Genomic DNA, 17054 nt, shown 5'->3' with positions numbered 1-17054 from the left:
ATGAAGCAAGATGTTGGAGTGATACGAGGAAGGGGGCCATGATGCAAAGAATGCAGCAGCCTCTAGAGGCTGAAAAAGGCAAGAAATGGATTCTACTATGAGGCTTCCAGAAGGAATGAAACTTTGCTGACCTGTTGATTTTAGACTTCTCACCACCAGAAATATAAGAGTAAATTTGTGTTGTTTTAAGCCACTAAGTTTGTGGGAATTTATTGCAGCAGCAGTGGGAAATTAATATAGATTTTTGTACCTGGAAATGGGATGCTGCTATAACAACTACCTAAAAATGTGGAAGTGGCTTTGGGATTGGGTAATGGGTAAAGGCTGGAAGAATTGTGAGGACTAAGATTGAAAAAGTTAAGATTGCCTTGAACAGACTATAGTAGAAAGATGGATGTTAAAGACTTTACCTTTGAGGGCTTGGGACAAAGAGAGGAGCATGATAGAGAAAGCCTGTATTGTCTTAGACAGTACCTATATTGTCATAAACAGAACATTGGCAGAAATATGAACATTATAAAGATGGTTTTGGTGAAGGCTCAGAAGGGAATGAAGAATCTCTTACTGGAAACTGAAGGAAGGGAGAGTCTTGTTACATAGCGGCTGGAAACTTAGCTGAGTTTTATCCTACAGTTGTGTGGAAAGCAGAACTTGTAAGTGATAAACTTAGATATTTAGCCAAAGAGATTTCCAGGCAAAGTGTTGAAAGTGCAGCCTAGTTTCTTCTTCCTCTTATAGTAAAATGTGAGAAGAAAGAGATAAATTGAAGGAAGATTTGTTAAAAAGGAACAAGGACTTGATAATTTAGGAAATTTTTAGCCTATCCAGATTGCAAAAGATGGGGAAATGGAGGATCTTGTCCCCTTCATCTTCCAGAGCAGGTATAAATGTTATCTCCTGCTGGGCAAAATGCAATGGCAAATTCCTCCAAAAAAAGGTAAAAACTTTTAAAAACTAAAATTAAAAGACTCATTGTCAGGAAACTGTTCTCTGGAGAGAAATCAAGGTGCAGCTGGACAACATTTTGCTAGTGCTTCAGAAGAAAGAAAAGAGCAGAGTATTCAGTCACATGCAAGACTCTCTGAAGAGATTAGATTTGCAACTTATAAATCCCCTCAGTCATCTCAAAAGAAGCAAAAAATATAGAAGGAATGATCCAGGAGATGTCTTTGGAAGAGTCTCTCGTCTAATGGAGTGAATCCCCATGACATACATGGGAGACCCACAATATTTAACGTTATGCCCGAAGAAACACTACGAGCCATTATGTTTGTGGTAATTTGTTTTATAGCAATAGAAAACTAATACACCTACCCAAATCCATGTTTCCTGTCTTCCTCAAAGTCCCTTGCTGTTTTTTTTTTTTTAACACTTTGTTTGTTTAGTGCAGTTTCAAGTTCACAGAATTGAGGGGAAGATACAGAAATTTCTCATATGCCCCTTGCCCCATACATGCATAGCCTTCCCCGCAGTCAACGTCTGCCACCAGAATGATACATTTGTTACAATTGATGAACCTACATTGATACACCCAAAGCCCCTAGTTTACATTAGGGCTCACTCTTAGTGTTGTACATTTTATGGGTTTGGACAAATATATAATAACATGTACCTAGTATTATGTTATCATATAGAGTATTTTCACTGCTCTAAAAACATTCTGTGTTCTGCCTATTAATCTTGCCTCTCATCCCACAGTGCCTGGCAATCACTGAGTTTTTACTGTCTCCATAGTTTTGCCTTTTCCAGAATGTTATATAGTTGGAATCATATAGTATGTATACATTATACAGGCTTCTCAGATTGGCTTCTTTCACTTAGTAATGTGTGTTTCCTCTGTGTCTTTGCATGGCTTGATAGCTCATTTCTTTTTAGTGCTGAATAATATTTCATTGTCTGGATGTACCACAACGTATCCATTCACCCACTGAAGAACATTTTGGTTGTTTCCAAGTTTTGGCAATTGTTAACAAAGCTGCTATAAACATATGTATGCTTTGTACATATGTAAACATATGCTTTTCTGTGGGCATAAATTTTCAACTCCTTTGGGTAAACTCCAGGGATTGTGATTGTTGGATTGTATGGTAAGAGTATGTTCAATTTTGTAAGAAACTGCCAAAATGTCTTTCAAAGTGGATGTACCATTTTTAATTCCAACCAGAAGTGAATGAGAGTTCCTGTTGCTCCTCCTCCTTGCTAGCATTTGCTGGTGTCAGTGTTCTAGATCTTGGCCATTCTACTAGGTGTAGCTCATTGTAGTTTTAATTTGCATTTCTCTGAAGACATATAATGTGGAGCATCTTTTCATAGGCTTATTTCCCATCTGTATAACTTCTTTGGTGAGGTGTCTGTTAAGGTCTTTGGTCTAATTTTTAATCTGGTTGCTCATTTTCTTACTGTTGACTTTTAAGAGTTCTTTGTATATTTTGGATAACAGTCCTTTATCAGATGAGTCTTTTGCAAATATTTTCTCCCAGTCTTTGACTTGGCTTCTCATTCTTTTGACAGCGTCTTTCACAGAGCAGAAGTTTTTAAATTTTAATGAATTATAACTTATCAATTATTTCTTCCTTGGATCATGCCTTTGGCGTTGGGTCTAAAAAGGCATTGTCATACCCAAGATCATTAGGTTTTCCCCTCCATTATCTTCTATGAGTTTTATGGTTTTGCATTTTACAGTTAGGTCTGTGATCCATTTTGAGTTACCTTTTGCGAAGGGTTTAAGGTCTATGTCTAGATTTTTTTTTTTTTTGGTAAGTAGATGTCCAGTTGTCCCTGCACCATTTGTTGTCTTTGCTTTATTGTATTGTCTTTGCTCCTTTGTCAAAGATCAGTTGACTATATTTATGTAGGTCAATTTTTGGGCTTTCTATTCCGTCATCTATTTGTCTGTGAGTTCACCAGTACCACACTGTCTTGATTACTATTGTTTTGTAGTAAGTCTAGAAGTTGAGTAATGTCAGCCCTACAACTTTGCTCTTCTCCTTTAATGTTGTGTTGGCTATTATAGGTCTTTTGCTTCTCTGTATAAACTTTGGAATTAATTTGTCAATATCTACAAAAAATAACTTTCTGAGATTTTGGTTGGGATCACATTGAATTTATAGATGAAGTTGGGAAAAACTGACATCTTCACAATATTGAGTCTTCCTACCTGTGAACATGGAATATCTCTCCATTTATTTAGTTTTTCCTTGATTTTCTTTATCAGAGTTTTTCAGTTTTCCTCATATAGATCTTATACATATTTTGTTAGATTTATACCTTAGTATTTCATTTTTTGGAGATGCTAATGTAAATGGAATTGTCCATTTAATTTCAAATTCCACTTGTTTGTTGCTGATGTATAGGAGAGCAATGGACTCTTAGATCCTCCAACCGTGCCATAATTGCTTATTAGTTCCAGGAGTTTTCTTGTCAATTCTTTCAGATTTTCTGCATAGGTGATCATGTCATCTGTGAACGAAGACAATTTTATTTCTTCCTTCTCAGTCTGTATACCTTTTATTTCCTTTTCTTGTCTTATTACGTTAGTTAGAACTTCCAGCCTGATGTTGAAAGTAGCGGTGAGAAGGAATATCCCTACCTTGTACCTGAGCTTAGTGGAAAGATTTGAGTTTCTCGCCGTTAATTATAATGTTAGCTGTCGGCTTTTTGCAGATACTCTTTATCACTTTGAGAAAGTTTCCCTCTATTTCTAGTTTACTGAGAGTTTTTATCATGAATGGTTGTTTGTTTTTAAGAGTGGCAATTGTGCTCAGCTACTTTTCCTAACCTTCTTCCAGCTAGGTGTGACCATGTGAGTAAGTTCTGGCTATTGAGAAATAAGCAGGAGCTGTGAGGTAGGACTCCTAGAATTTCCCCTTAAAGTGAGAGAAAAATGGCTAAGCAATGCCTTTTTGGCCTTTTCCTCTTTCCTTTTTCCTGTTCCTGGAATGTAGATAGGATGGCTGGAGATTAAGCAGCCATATAAGAACATGAAGATAAACCATGTATGAAGATGGAAGTCATGTCATAAGGAAAGTGGAACAGAGAGAGATGAGGAACCTATACCCTTGATGATTTTATACTATAACTGTTATACCTGTTGTAGACTGCCAACCTCTGGGATTGGGTTCTGTAGTAGTGTTTCATTGCTCTGTAATAAATTACCACAAATTTAGAAGCTTAGAACAACATAATTTTATTATATTACAGATTCTGTGGATCAGGAGTCCAGACATAGGTAAGCTGAGTTCTCTGCTCAGGGTCTTGCCAGGCGAAAATCAAGGTGTTGGCTGGAGCTGCAACCCCAACTAAGGCTTGGGTTCTCCTTCCAAGTTCACTGATTGTTGGCAAAATTCATTTCCTAGAGGTTGTAGGACTGAAGTCCCTATCAACCAAGAGCCACTCTTAGCAGCTGGGAGCCACTTTCAGCTCTTTGCCATGCAGCTGCTGTAGGTTGTTCACAGCGTGACTTTTCGCTTTCTTCCAGGACGGAGGGAGCGTGTCTTTCTGACTTCTAATCCCTCTCCAGTCTACTACCGTGGAGTCTTATATAATCTAACCTAATCAAGGGAGTGATTATTCCATCGTATTCATACTGAAGGAGAGGGGATTATACAAGGTGTATATACTATGAAGTGGGAAACTTGGGGTCCATCTTAGAGTTCTACCTACCAGAGCAGACAACCACTGGTGTTTGAAGGGGTGCTATATAAATGCTTGTTGGTTTGTTGGACTGTTGGCTTCTTCATACCAGAAAGCCAGTTCTAATTCTCCCTTGTGCTGGAATTGATCTAGTTCAGCTCCTCAGCTATCCAGCTCAGAGACGGGGAGTCATGAGCAGAGTAAGAGTTAGGCTTTTCTCATATTTCTGCAAAGTTTAGGCAGATCAACAAAAATAACTATAAAAACAGCCGCTAAAATTTACCGAGAGCAAAAGTGGTTTGCTGAATACTTTGCTAAGTGGTTTGCATGTGTGAATGAATTGAATCTTCATCATAAATCTATGCAGTAGGACTATGACTATCTGCATTTTGCAGATAAAAACCTTAAATGTAGAGAGTTCGGTACCTTTCCCAGGTTCTCACAGCTAGCAAGTAGCAGAGCCAGGCTTTGAACCCTGGCAGACTGGAGTCAATGCCTATGCTCAAATCAGTGCTAATATGCCCATGAATCACCTGGGAACCTTGTTCATGCAGATTCTAATTCAGAAGGTGTTGAGTGAGGCCTGAAATGCTACCTATCTAACCAACTCCAGGTGATGCAGGTCCATGGACCACACTTTGAGTAGTGAGGGTATAAACTATTATGCTGTGTTGGCTCAGCAACATTTGTTGGGCATGTCAAATCCTAACGTAAGTGTGGGAGTAGAAGTTGTAAATGTATAAATCTATATGGATATCCTCAAATTCTCCAGATGGGAAGATATAGGGGTGAAGGTTGGGGGCAGCTAAGCTTTAAGTATTTAAGGGGTCATGAAAGGAATTTTTAGGATCTTTGATTTTCAGAAAGTGGCAGTTCCGAATTTGGTTGTCTTCCACCTTTCCCAGACGGTTCAACTCTGTGAACACAGAGACGCTCTCCAGGCCTGACCCATCCCCTTGAGCATCTCCAGAAATAGACCATGGCCACAGTATTTGCCTGTGGCCTGGATGACAGCATGGGGAAGGCAGAGAAATGTATTCTCAAATGGTGTGTGTGGGAGTTTATTGTGGTCTTACCTAGAACCTCAGAAGCGGGAGAAGATAAACCTTCTCAGGTGAGGTGGAGTAAGCTAGGAGTGACTCTCCTAGGAGGCTGGGAGTGAACTCTCAACTTGTCGGAAGGCCCAGGATGGATCAGGGGAGGTGAGAGAGAGAAAGGAGAGAGGCTCAGCTCAGTGCGGATGGTCCAGATCTGGGAGGAGGCAGGTTGTGTAGGGGAGAGAGTCAGAAGCAGCAGTGGTTCCCAGGAAGAGAGCAACTTTCAGCTGATTCCATTTGACTTGCTTCAGGGGTGGACGGGGGAGTAGAATTTGAATAGCTGTACATGGTCAATGCACAAAGGCACTACATACTCTTGACTTTAAGAAGGGCTTTCGCCAGTGACCCAGCAGCATTCCTCCACGTGGAAATGTGTATGGAAAGCAAAAAGGCAGAGCTTAACAGCGATAGTAATTGGTACGGAGTGTTACCATGGATCCGGAGGTTTGTATGTGCATCACTTCATCTATGCACTGTACAACCCTCATTTTCCAGATGGAGAACTTGGCCACAGGGAACTTAAGAATGTTGACAAAAGGCCCAGGGTTTAGCCAGTTTAGATCCTGGGTGCAGACCTAGCACTGCTCATCAAGCCATGCTGAGGCAGTGTCCCACCTAGCAGAACCAGAGGGACCCACAACTAGAGTATACAACTATGTACTGGGGGGCTTTGGGGAGAAGAATCAAAAAGAGGAAGATTGACAACAGATGTTAGCTCAGGGCCAATCTTAAAAAAAAAAAAAAAAAGAAAGTTGCTGAAGACCTGAGAGCTAGTAAATAGCGAGATCAGGATTTGAACCTCAATCCTGTATCTCTGAAGTCCATTTGCTGAACCACAACGCTGTACTTGCCCTAATAGATGGGGACCAACATCCTTGTTTTATCCAGGTAAGAAAACTGTGGCTAAGTGAATTTTGAGGACTTATCCAAGAAGATAGGGCAGCCAGAGACTGGCCCTCAGCTAGGATCTCGTAGTTAGCTAATTCTGGTAATCCTCGTATTTTCCTGTTTCTCTCTCGTCTTTTTTTTTTTTTTTTTTGGTGAGGAAAATTGGCCCTGAGCTAACATCTATTGCCAATCTTCCTCTTTTTTTGTTTGAGGAAGATTGTTGCTGAGCTAACATCTGTCCCAAACTTCCTCTATTTTGTATGTAGGACGCCACCACTGCATGACTTGATGAGTGGTGTGTAGGTCCACGCCCCGGATCTGAACCCACAAACCCCAGTCCACTGAAGTGGAGTGCGCAAACTTAACCACTGTGCAAGTGGGCCGGCCCCTATCTCTTGTCTTTTTAGTCAAATTAGAAGTCTTTTGAGAGCAGAACCCCTGTTTTATTTTTCTCTGTAGGCTGAGCTCCCAGTACAAACCAGGTGCTCATCTAATGTCAAAGTAATGATTGAATGGTACCAGACTTAGTCCAATTGTTGGTTAAGATTGCTACTGGGTGTGACGTTAACATGGTCTTTGGTGGCTAGATCTCTGTTTTCCTGGGTGCTTGGAGGAGGAGCCAGGAGCTGGCGCTGATCTTTAATTCATGCTCTCCTGGCGAGGGAGAGTAGCTTGGTTCCCCAGAATCCTGACAACCTTCTCTAGACATTCCTGCTACCCAAACCCAGCTTGTCTTCTGACTCAAATCTCATCACGCCTCCTGCAGGTCACCCAGTCTTGTACTCTTCTATCTTAACTACTCGTGGCTTCAGTCACTATGCAGCAGAGTCCAACAGAACTTTCTGTGGTGATCTAAATATCCTATACCCACGCTGTGCAACACAGCCGCCACTGGCTACACACGGCTATTGAGCCCTGGAAATGTGGCTAATGCAACTGAGAAACTGAATTTTAAATTTTATTGAATTTAAAAAATTTAAATAGGCACATGTGGCAAGTAATTACCATATTGTAAAAAATCAGATCTAGATTTAACCCTCACATTGCTGCCTCCAGCACAGCTCTCTCCCTTGAGCCCCCAAATTAATTTTCAGCTGACCACTGAACTTCCTTCTGTGGCTTCAATGACCAAACAAGTTCCACTGAGAACTCCTTGCTAACTCCATCCTAAGTCTGAGCTTCGCTTGGATTCTTGGTCTCACCTCCCTGGTCACCTCCTACTTGCTTGCTTAGCAGGAAGCCACAGTGGTGTTCTTGCCTGCTCTCTCTCCTCCATCTGTGGATTCTCCTTCCTGTTATCTTTCCTCTGGTCACTGGCTTTGTTCTGTTGCTCATCACCTCCTGTATGGACCTTTGCAATGATATCCCCATGGGTCTCTTCTTTCTACTTCTCTTGGCTTGTGGTTGATTGTGTCATTGGTCCCAATCTTCACTCCTCTGTAATAGAATCACTCATCCATCTTCTCGCCATTGTCTCATGGTGGATGGTTCTCAACTTGGGGCTTGGTCATGTGGCTTGCTTTGACCATTAGGATGTTCACACGTGTGATGTGAGCAAAAGCTTGAAATACGCTTGTGCAGATAGGCTTGCCTTCCTGCACTTGCACTCTCACCCTGAGAAGAAAATGCCTGGATAGCTTCTGTCCCAGGAGGATGAGAGATATGTGGAGCAGCCCTGGATCCCACTCATAGTCTGGAGCCAAGTCCAGCTGATCCCAGCCGAGGCCAGCCATATTTAGCCAAAATACGGGTGCCAGAGTGAGAAACATGCTTACTGTTATATGCCACTACAATTTTGGAGTGTTTGTTACTCAATAAAAGCTGACTAACACACAGCTGTAATCTACTCGCCTCGCTCCCAAAGTCTGTGCTGTGAAACCTAGATCTGTCTTGTTACTGGCATACAGTGTCTGATTTTTCCTGCAGGGTAAAAGTCCGAAGGTTTACCCTGACATGGAAGCCCTGCCTTGCCCAGCCCCAGCTTCTCATCGCCATCTCACTCCGCTGTGGCCCTGACTCACCTGCCACCCAGAATACTTGGAAGTTTGGAGGATGCTTTGGACTTTGCCTCCTTCATACCTTTGTCTTCTCTTTCCTTCTGCCTGGACTCTCATTCCATACCTGCTTTGTCCATTCCTATTTATTCTTCAAAGCCTGCTCAAATGCCACCACTCTGTGAAGCTTTGCTTTGCTCTCTCAGAAGCAGGCCCTTGATGTCCCCATTGCCCCCCAGAGATAATGCTGTTAAAGTACTCATTTCACGGCGTTGTAGCAGGTTGTGTCTGTGATCTGGCCTAGGCTGATAGCTTTAGGGAAGGGACTATTTTATTCATGCTTGTGTCCCTTATATCTATGCCTATCTCATTTCTGGGCACATGGTAGATGCTCAAAACAGGTGTAATGAGTAAATTTTAAGGGGCATCGTTTGGCAGTCTGCCCTTCGAGGCAGTGAGGAGCTTGTGGAGAGCAGATTAATTCCGAGATCTCACGCAAGCAAGTAGCATCCCTGTGGTCCTCAGAGTGACTCTGCCAGGAAAGGAGTTATGCTTGGCAGAGCCTGTGTTCAAGCCTCTGCCTGCTCTGCTGCACGACAGATGGGGAGGCAGCGTAGTCCTGTAGCTGGAGCACAGAACCGAGAGTCAAGAGAGCCAGCTTGCAGCCCTGGCCCTGTCACCAGCTTATCCCCTTATCTCTCTGAGCTTCAGGTTCTTTGTACAACAAGGCTCTCCGATTTGAGAGTCTCCCCAGGCGCTCCTGACTCTGATGTCTAACTGCTGCATTCTGTAGGAGTTTGGAAGCAAGGGGTTCCTCCAGAATTCCCCAGGCCCCCAGGAGATGTGTAGAGCCGTGAATGACGGGGCAGCTGGATTAGGGGCACCCAGCCCCTTACTGAGGGCAGGGAACTTGGTTCTTACCAACTTTTCCTATGCACGCACTCGTCATCTATTTTCTGGATAAAAAAGACACCAAAGCTTAGTGGCTTAAGACAATAATGTGTTGTTATTTCTCATGCTTTTGTGGGTTTACTGGGCTTCTCTGGGCAGGTTTCGCTCTTGGGCAGCTGCAGTCGCAGGGTGGCTGGGGCAGCAGTTGTCTGAGGGCTTGACTGGGCCAGATGTCCCAGATGCCTCCTCCACATGGCTGGTAGTGGATGCTGGCTGTCGGCTGGGACTGTCACTGGAGCACCAGCTTGCGGCTTCTGCATGTGGCTTGGGCCTCTCACAATATGGTGGCCAAGGGGGAGCATCTCAAGAGTGAGAGTTCCTAGTGAGAGTCTCAGGCAGACGCTGCAAGGCTTCTATGATCTAGGCTCAGAATTCGTAGAACATCATTTTTGCTGCATTCTTTTGAACAGACAAATCGCCAAGGCCAGCCCAGATTTAAGTGGCAAAGCACAGACTGCCTTCTCCACGGGAGGAATGTTAAGGAATCTGCAGCCATCTTCAGTTCAGCCTGGGAATGTGCTGAGATAAGGATCTTGGATTTAGAAAATCTTCTAATACTGGAAAGGGCCAAGTGACTGTACCTAGCCATTTTGGGGTGCCTTGGGGGCTATCCTCAAGGCCGAGAAGGGGAGAGTCTGGATCTCATCTATATTTAATCAGACCATTTCTCTGAGGTTCAGCTTTAGGTATTTCTGTTAAATAAAGAGTTCCATGGCTTTTAACGGTAATGTTATTACTGGGGTTGAGTGCGGGTCCCACGGCCTTAGCAAACACATGCATCCTGAGTGAGTTCCCTGGGCTCGTGGTTCAGCCTAGGTGCCTCCAGCAGAAGACAGAGATGCAGGTTTGGCCTGACCTTATGGAAGGAGACGCTTCCTTAGACTGGCCCTTCCTGGGAGCATGGGCAGAGCTCGGGGAGAACCCTTCCTTCCCCTTCCCATGGAAAAATACTCTGAACTTTCGTTAAATTTCTCACTAGTCTATATGTCTCTTAGTTATCTGTCATTAAAATTAAATACAAAATGGAGACCGAACTTGAGAATTCCCTGAGTAGACAAAACCATTTAAGCCACATAAGCAAAACTAATTCTAGCTTATTTCATGAACGTAAGCAACTCTTAGGCTATTTGTTATAAATGCCTCTGATAATCATAAAAGAAACAAATCATCTTCCTAGAAATGGTATGAGATCGTCGCTTTTAATCAATCCCCTGCTGCCTGGAAACCACCATTGTAATGCCAATCATTGTGAAGAGTCAACAACTTCCTCATTTTTACCCTATAAACCATCCTGTAACGTCATAGCCTGAGCTTCATATCAGTTTTAAATTTGAAAGCTCTGAAGTTTGCAAACTGTTCTTATTTGCACAATAAACTCTTACTAAATACTATTTATTGATCTGGTGGTTTTAATTTGGCTATTTCTGGATTTTTGGCACTTTTAACTCAGTTTTCCACTTGGAAATGGGGTCCACAGGTACAACCTGTAGCCCTTGTCACACTTCTGTTCTCTGATGTAACGTGAACTTTAAAAGGAGATAGTAACTGAAAGCCCTTTGTGAAAAAGCCCGAGGGCATCATCTTCCTGTGCTGTTAATTGTCATTCGCCCCATTAGACTACAATCTCGTTAGGGTCGGACCTGGATTTTCCTGATCTCTGTATCCCTCTTGGTGCCTTATTTGCATACAGGCGGCTCTCAGTGAGGTTTAGACCTGGACTGGAGGAATTGAAAAGCTCCGAACTGTCCTACTGACCGTTTCCTTGGGAATCCCTCCACGGGTCTCTGAATGGCCCTAAATTCAGTGCTTTGAAGAAAATGTTTTGCTCCTAAAAGGGAGACGGCTGTCTTTTCTCCTTTGATGGATTGGTGGCCAGGCTAGGGGGAGGAGAGGTGACTCACCACAGAGGTCGGAGCAGACAGGGAGGGGAGGAGGTCTTGGCTGGTCATGCTGCTGGGGGAACCACTCCAAGCCTGGGCTTGTCATGCTTCTCACCTGCTTTTAGTCATCAGGGTCATTAGGTTCCGTGGATGTGCCATGCGGCTCTGACTCTCAACTCTCAGAAGCATGGAAAGATGGGTTGATGACAACCCAGGGCCAAAACCTGATGTAAATTTGTCATGATTCGATTTCTCTTTTTAGGTACTGCTCTGTGTATGTATATTTTCATTTGTCTGATGGAGGCCTGGGAATTAGATAACTCGAGGACAATCGGCTGCTCAACCACATATTCTTGGCTCCTCTGGGTGTCAATGTCAGTGGAAAAAATGCAAAAGCAGTAACTGGTCCCTGTGAGGGCAGCCTTCACCCTGCCACTTCCCTCTCCCTGGAATTAGAGGTTGGTTCATCTTTTAAGAATGACCAAGTTGAATGGTTCTTCCTGGTGCGTGTGGCTGTTCCCTGGTGGGACTCAGGGAAACAGGAGTGGGTCTTTCTGAACTGATGAAGCCAGAAAATATTGAGGTCTTGAACCTTCAATAATGGAATTTGTGTTGGTTTGAGTTCCCCGCTAAAAGTGGAGTCTGAGACCAGGGCTTGGATGTAGGTAGTGTTCTGGGAGGTCATCCCAGGAGGCAGGAGGGAGCAAAGATGATGATGTGGGGAGGAGAAAGAATCAAAATGAGGGTGTGTTTTTGTGAGCAGCAGGGTTCAGTTTTGCTAAGACCTCTGAGAGCCATAGATAACGTCCCCCTGAAGGATGAGAGTCTGGGGCGTTTATCCAGTGGCCCTTCATTTCCCCATTGGTTGTGGTAGCCCCTGGACTGTTGACTTCCCTGCCATCCTGGCTGCTCTTGTGCTGGGCCTAGAAGGGTCCTGCTGTGTGGTAGAAGGCTCTGGGGGAAGAAAGTGGAAATATAGGAGGGATGTACTCGAGGTGGGAAGCTGTCAGTGAGAGGTGAGTCTGCGCTCTCAAGGAACTATCCACAAACAGATTGGAATCAGAGCGGGGCTGAGCAGATATGATGTAGGGCATCTTCTGTTTCCAACAGGGACAACTTCTGATAATGTCTTGAGCCATAAGCAGTAATGGACCTTTAGGACTTACTCATTGAGGAGGAATAGGAGCAATTGGTTAGGTGGTGGGCTTGAGTCATTCTGCAATGTTTAGAAAAGAATTGTTACTAGTCAGAAAACCGATCACTATTATCTACTCCTGGCTCTACTTTTACCAAATTAAGTTATTTTCTCATCTGAGACTGAAAATATTCTATAAAAAATATATGCTTCATATTTACCTTCAGTTTTATCATTTTTCACTTTTCATTTCTTTAAGTAAATCCAAATATTTGAAGAGATAATGGCTAACAATTGTCTAAAAGTAATAAAAGACCATAAGCAAGAGGCTCAGTATACCCAGATCAGGATAAATTTAAAACATATACGCACGCAGTCGTGCACACACACACACATGTGCACACACCTGAAATCCAAAGATAAAAACTCAAAGGCAGCCAGAGAAAAGAGAAATATTACATAAACAAGAATAAAAATAAGAGTACTTCTTCTGCTCCATTCTCTCTCTCTCTCCTCCTCTCGGGACTTCTATTACATGTATGTTAGACTGCTTGACATTGTCTCAAACTTGCAAGTTTGTTCTATTTTTTCCCTTTGGGTTTCAGTATATGTAATTTTTATTGACCCATCTTCAAGTTCATCACTTCCTTCCTCAGCTGTGTTCTGATGATAAGGCCAGAGAAAGAATTAATCTCTGAGGTTGCATTTGTATTTCTAGCATTTCCATTTGACTCTTTTTGACTCTCTGCTGAAATTCCCTATCTGTTAGTTCATGCTCCTATTAGATTCGTTAGATTCGTGTTCAATTTTCCCATTAGATTTTTAAGAGAATAATCATAGTTATTTTAAGGTCTATGCCTGACAGTTCCAACATCTGAGTCATCTGAGTCTGGTTCTGTTGGTTGTTTTCTCTCTCTACAATGGGTTGTTCTTTCTTGCTTTTTTGTGTATCTCAAAATTTTTGACTGCATGCCAGACACTGGTTTTTGAAAACAGTAGAGACTGAAGTAAGTAGTGTTTATGCCTGGAAAAGGGCACACCTCTTCTGTCGGGTCATTAGCATGGGTGGTTGAATCAGTTTACCTAGGAATTGAGCTGGGTTTCGGTTTTGTTTCTGCCGTCGTTTCCTGCCTACACTGCAGACTTCAGGTCCCGCTGTCAGTGGGCTGTTGCTGTCTTGTGCTTGGTGCGGGCATTGGAGAGCTGGGGGGATGGTCTCTGTGTTCCTGTTTCACACTCAGCTTTCAATAGTACCCATGTGGTCAGTTTCTCCAAAATCTTCACACTCCCCAGTAACACACTTTGTTGCTTGGTGCTTGGTGCTTAGGATGGGGACTGGGGGTGGAGAGTGTCTCACTTTTCCTGGTCTAGCCTCAGGCTTACGCAAGGGCTGTTCCACTGAGTATCAGGGAGAGGGATTTATCAGCATCTGCCAGCCCCCAGGGAAACCACGCTCTGCAGAGTTTATCGGTTTGGATCTTGGTCTCGAGAGTTTCCTGCCTTCCCCTCAACAGTAGCAAACCTCTGCTTTGTCTTGGTGCGGGATTCAGGGCTCAAGAGCATTTCCTTCCCCTACTGCAGCCGCTTATGGCTGTTGCTTCACCTGAAGGAGGGTCTGGGAAGTGGGTAGTGTGTCGTGCCTGCCCTGCGGTGGCAGCAGATCACCACCCACACACCTCACACCTTCAGGTACTTGTTTTAGTCCCTTCTCTTATACCAGTCTTTCCGGTGTGCTCCTGGTGAAGGCCCACGGCAAATAATTTGTGAGTGACTGTGAACTCTCTTTGTTTCTGGAACTTCCGTAATTCTAAATTGATATGCTGGCCCACTCCTGACTTTTTAGAATTCATTAAAATTTTAGCTGATTTCTTCTTATCTGCTTTTGTGGTGGCCTCCTCTGTCAGCCTGTTGTGCACTGACGAAAGTGAACCCGTTTGTGTGTCCCATCTCCCCTCAGATTTTGGAATTTAGTTCACTTGGTTGCCTTGTGACCTCAACTCTCAGATGGGCTCAAAAAAGTTACATTTTTGTAGATTTCCTGGCTTTTCCTCATGGTTAGAGTGGGAAGAAGTGTCTTCTTGTGACCTTCTACATCCTTTGTGGAAGTGGACAACTGTCATTTAAATGTCTATTGTACACAGGAAACTGGGCCAGGCCCTGTTTGTCGACTGTGCACCATGACTCAGCCCTTTCGACCAGTCCCCCTCAGATGGATAACGCTTTGGCCGCCTTTGTGATTTGTGGAAAAGCCACCTCCTGGATTTCTTCCTCAACTTTAAGCACCACAGTCTTTAGGATAGCGAGGGCCCATCCCAGTTCTGCACCCAGCGTTCTGGCTCTGGCTCAGCACCGCTTGCCTGGGAGTAGTCAGTGGGCACATCTGTTGTGTCATCTAAGAGCAGTGTGGTAGAGTAGGAGGGGATCGGGTATGCTGTCAGAACTGCTAACTCCATGAGAGTGTTGGCCAGGTATCCCTTCACTCGGGTTCTTACTCTTCGTCGTGTCACTTTAAGCGTCTCCTCAACTCTGGGTCCCAGTTTTCTTCTCTGTAAAATTAAAGGTGGGACTGAATTCTCTTAGAATGGATGGCCTCCAGGCCACAGCGGGCCAGCGATTCCTGGGGTTTTGGAATCTACATGTATGTGTGCATTTTCTCAATCAAGAGGTAGTAAAGGGAAACTGCCATCATGTGGGGTTATAAGAAACGCTCTGTGTTAAAAGCAGTGCTCAGATTTGGGAAGTAGGAAACCATCGCTGAGCTTCTGTGGTTTCCAGATAGGGTTAGCATCTCTGACCTCCACACCATTCCATCCAGGCTGACTCAGACTTCACGTAGCTTATTTCTTGGGCTTCTCTTCAAGTATCTGCTTGAAGGAAATGTTTTGTGGAAAAAATTGAAATTCACTCAGAAATCAGATCAGTGGTCGCCTGGATGCCAGGGGTCTGGGGAAGGAGCTGAGAGCTTTTTGGTGACAGAAGTGTTCTGTGTCTTGATTGTGGTGGTTGTTATATGGGTATGTTGTGTGTATTTGGCAAAACTCATTGAACTATATATTAAAATGCATGAAATGTGTTGTATGTAAATTGTACTTCAATAGAGTTGATTTATAAATTGAAAGCCACTGCTTCAGATTAGTTTTTCTCAAATTTTTAAATATCCATGCTCCTTTCAGTTAGACTAAAAGCCTCACGCTGTTCTTTAGTTACTTAGAATTTCGAAAGAAATTAATTGTAGTGGGAAAGAGCAGATCAAAACAGTGGTAATTTTAGAATATGCCCTGTTAATTTGGAGATAAGAATAATAAAATATCTGCCTGGCTTCCAATGATTCAGAATTTATATTTGCATTTTATCCTTTTGACTTCAGCATGCGCACACGCGCGCGCGTGTGTGTGTGTGTGTGTGTAAGACAAACTATTCTTGATACGTTGAAGTTCCCTCAGTTGCCACTGGTTCATCCCAGTCTCATTTCTGACCTCCTCCTTGTCTCCTCTCCCCTTCATCCTAGAGCAAGAGTACGAAAGTTTAGTATACATTCTTCCTGTGCATTTTTTGACATCTTTTCACACACACACACACACACATATATATATACACCTATGAACAACACATAGTATTATTTTTAACTTTTATTTGTAAATTTATGCAGTTTCAGACTATGCAGATTGTTCTGCAATTTCCTTTTTTCAATCGACATTATATTTTTGAGATCTACTCATATTACGTATCTAGATCGAGGTAATTTTTCTCACTGCTGTGCAGACTTCCATCATACAGATATACCACAACTTAGTTTCAACTTCCCTTTCCTTTTGTTATCCTTGGGAGCGATGCATCTACGATCTTCCTTTTACGTGCAGAGGGTTTCTCCAGGTTACACCTACAACTAGAGTTCCTCCACCATGGGGCTGGAATAAGCTTTTCCAACTCAAGTGCATCCCAGCTCCCACCCAAAGATCTGATGTTCCCATCTTCCCCTTCAACAGCTTCAGCTCCTTTGAGAGTCACTGTTCTAGAACAGGGGTTGGCAAATGTTCTGTTAAAGGGCCAGAGAGTAAATATTTTGTGCTTTGCTGGCCAACAGGCAATGTCGAGAATATGATGTAGGTATTTATATAACCATTTAAAATGTAACCATTGAAAAATGTAAAAACTGGGGTCGGCCCATTGGCATAGCAGTTAAGTTCTCACGTTCTGCTTCGGTGGCCCGGGGTTCGCTGGTTTGGATCCCAGGTGTGGACCTATGCACAGCTTGTCAAGCCATGCTGTGGCAGGCGTCCAACCTATAAAATAGAGGAAGATGGGCATGGATGTTAGCTTTGGGCCAGTCTTCCTCAGCAAAAAGAGGTGGATTGGCAGCAGATGTTAGCTCAGGGCTAATCTTTCTCAAAAAAAAAAAAAAAAAAACGTAAAAACTATTCTTAGCTTGTAGGCTGTGACAAAGCGGTGGCTGGCTGGATTTGGCTTATGCCTTATG

Source organism: Equus caballus, chromosome 22 (genome assembly GCF_041296265.1).
Source record: "Equus caballus isolate H_3958 breed thoroughbred chromosome 22, TB-T2T, whole genome shotgun sequence".
NCBI classification, from domain to species: Eukaryota; Metazoa; Chordata; class Mammalia; order Perissodactyla; family Equidae; genus Equus; species Equus caballus.
The sequence above is the reverse complement of the archived record's forward strand: the minus strand, read 5'-3'. Positions refer to the sequence as shown.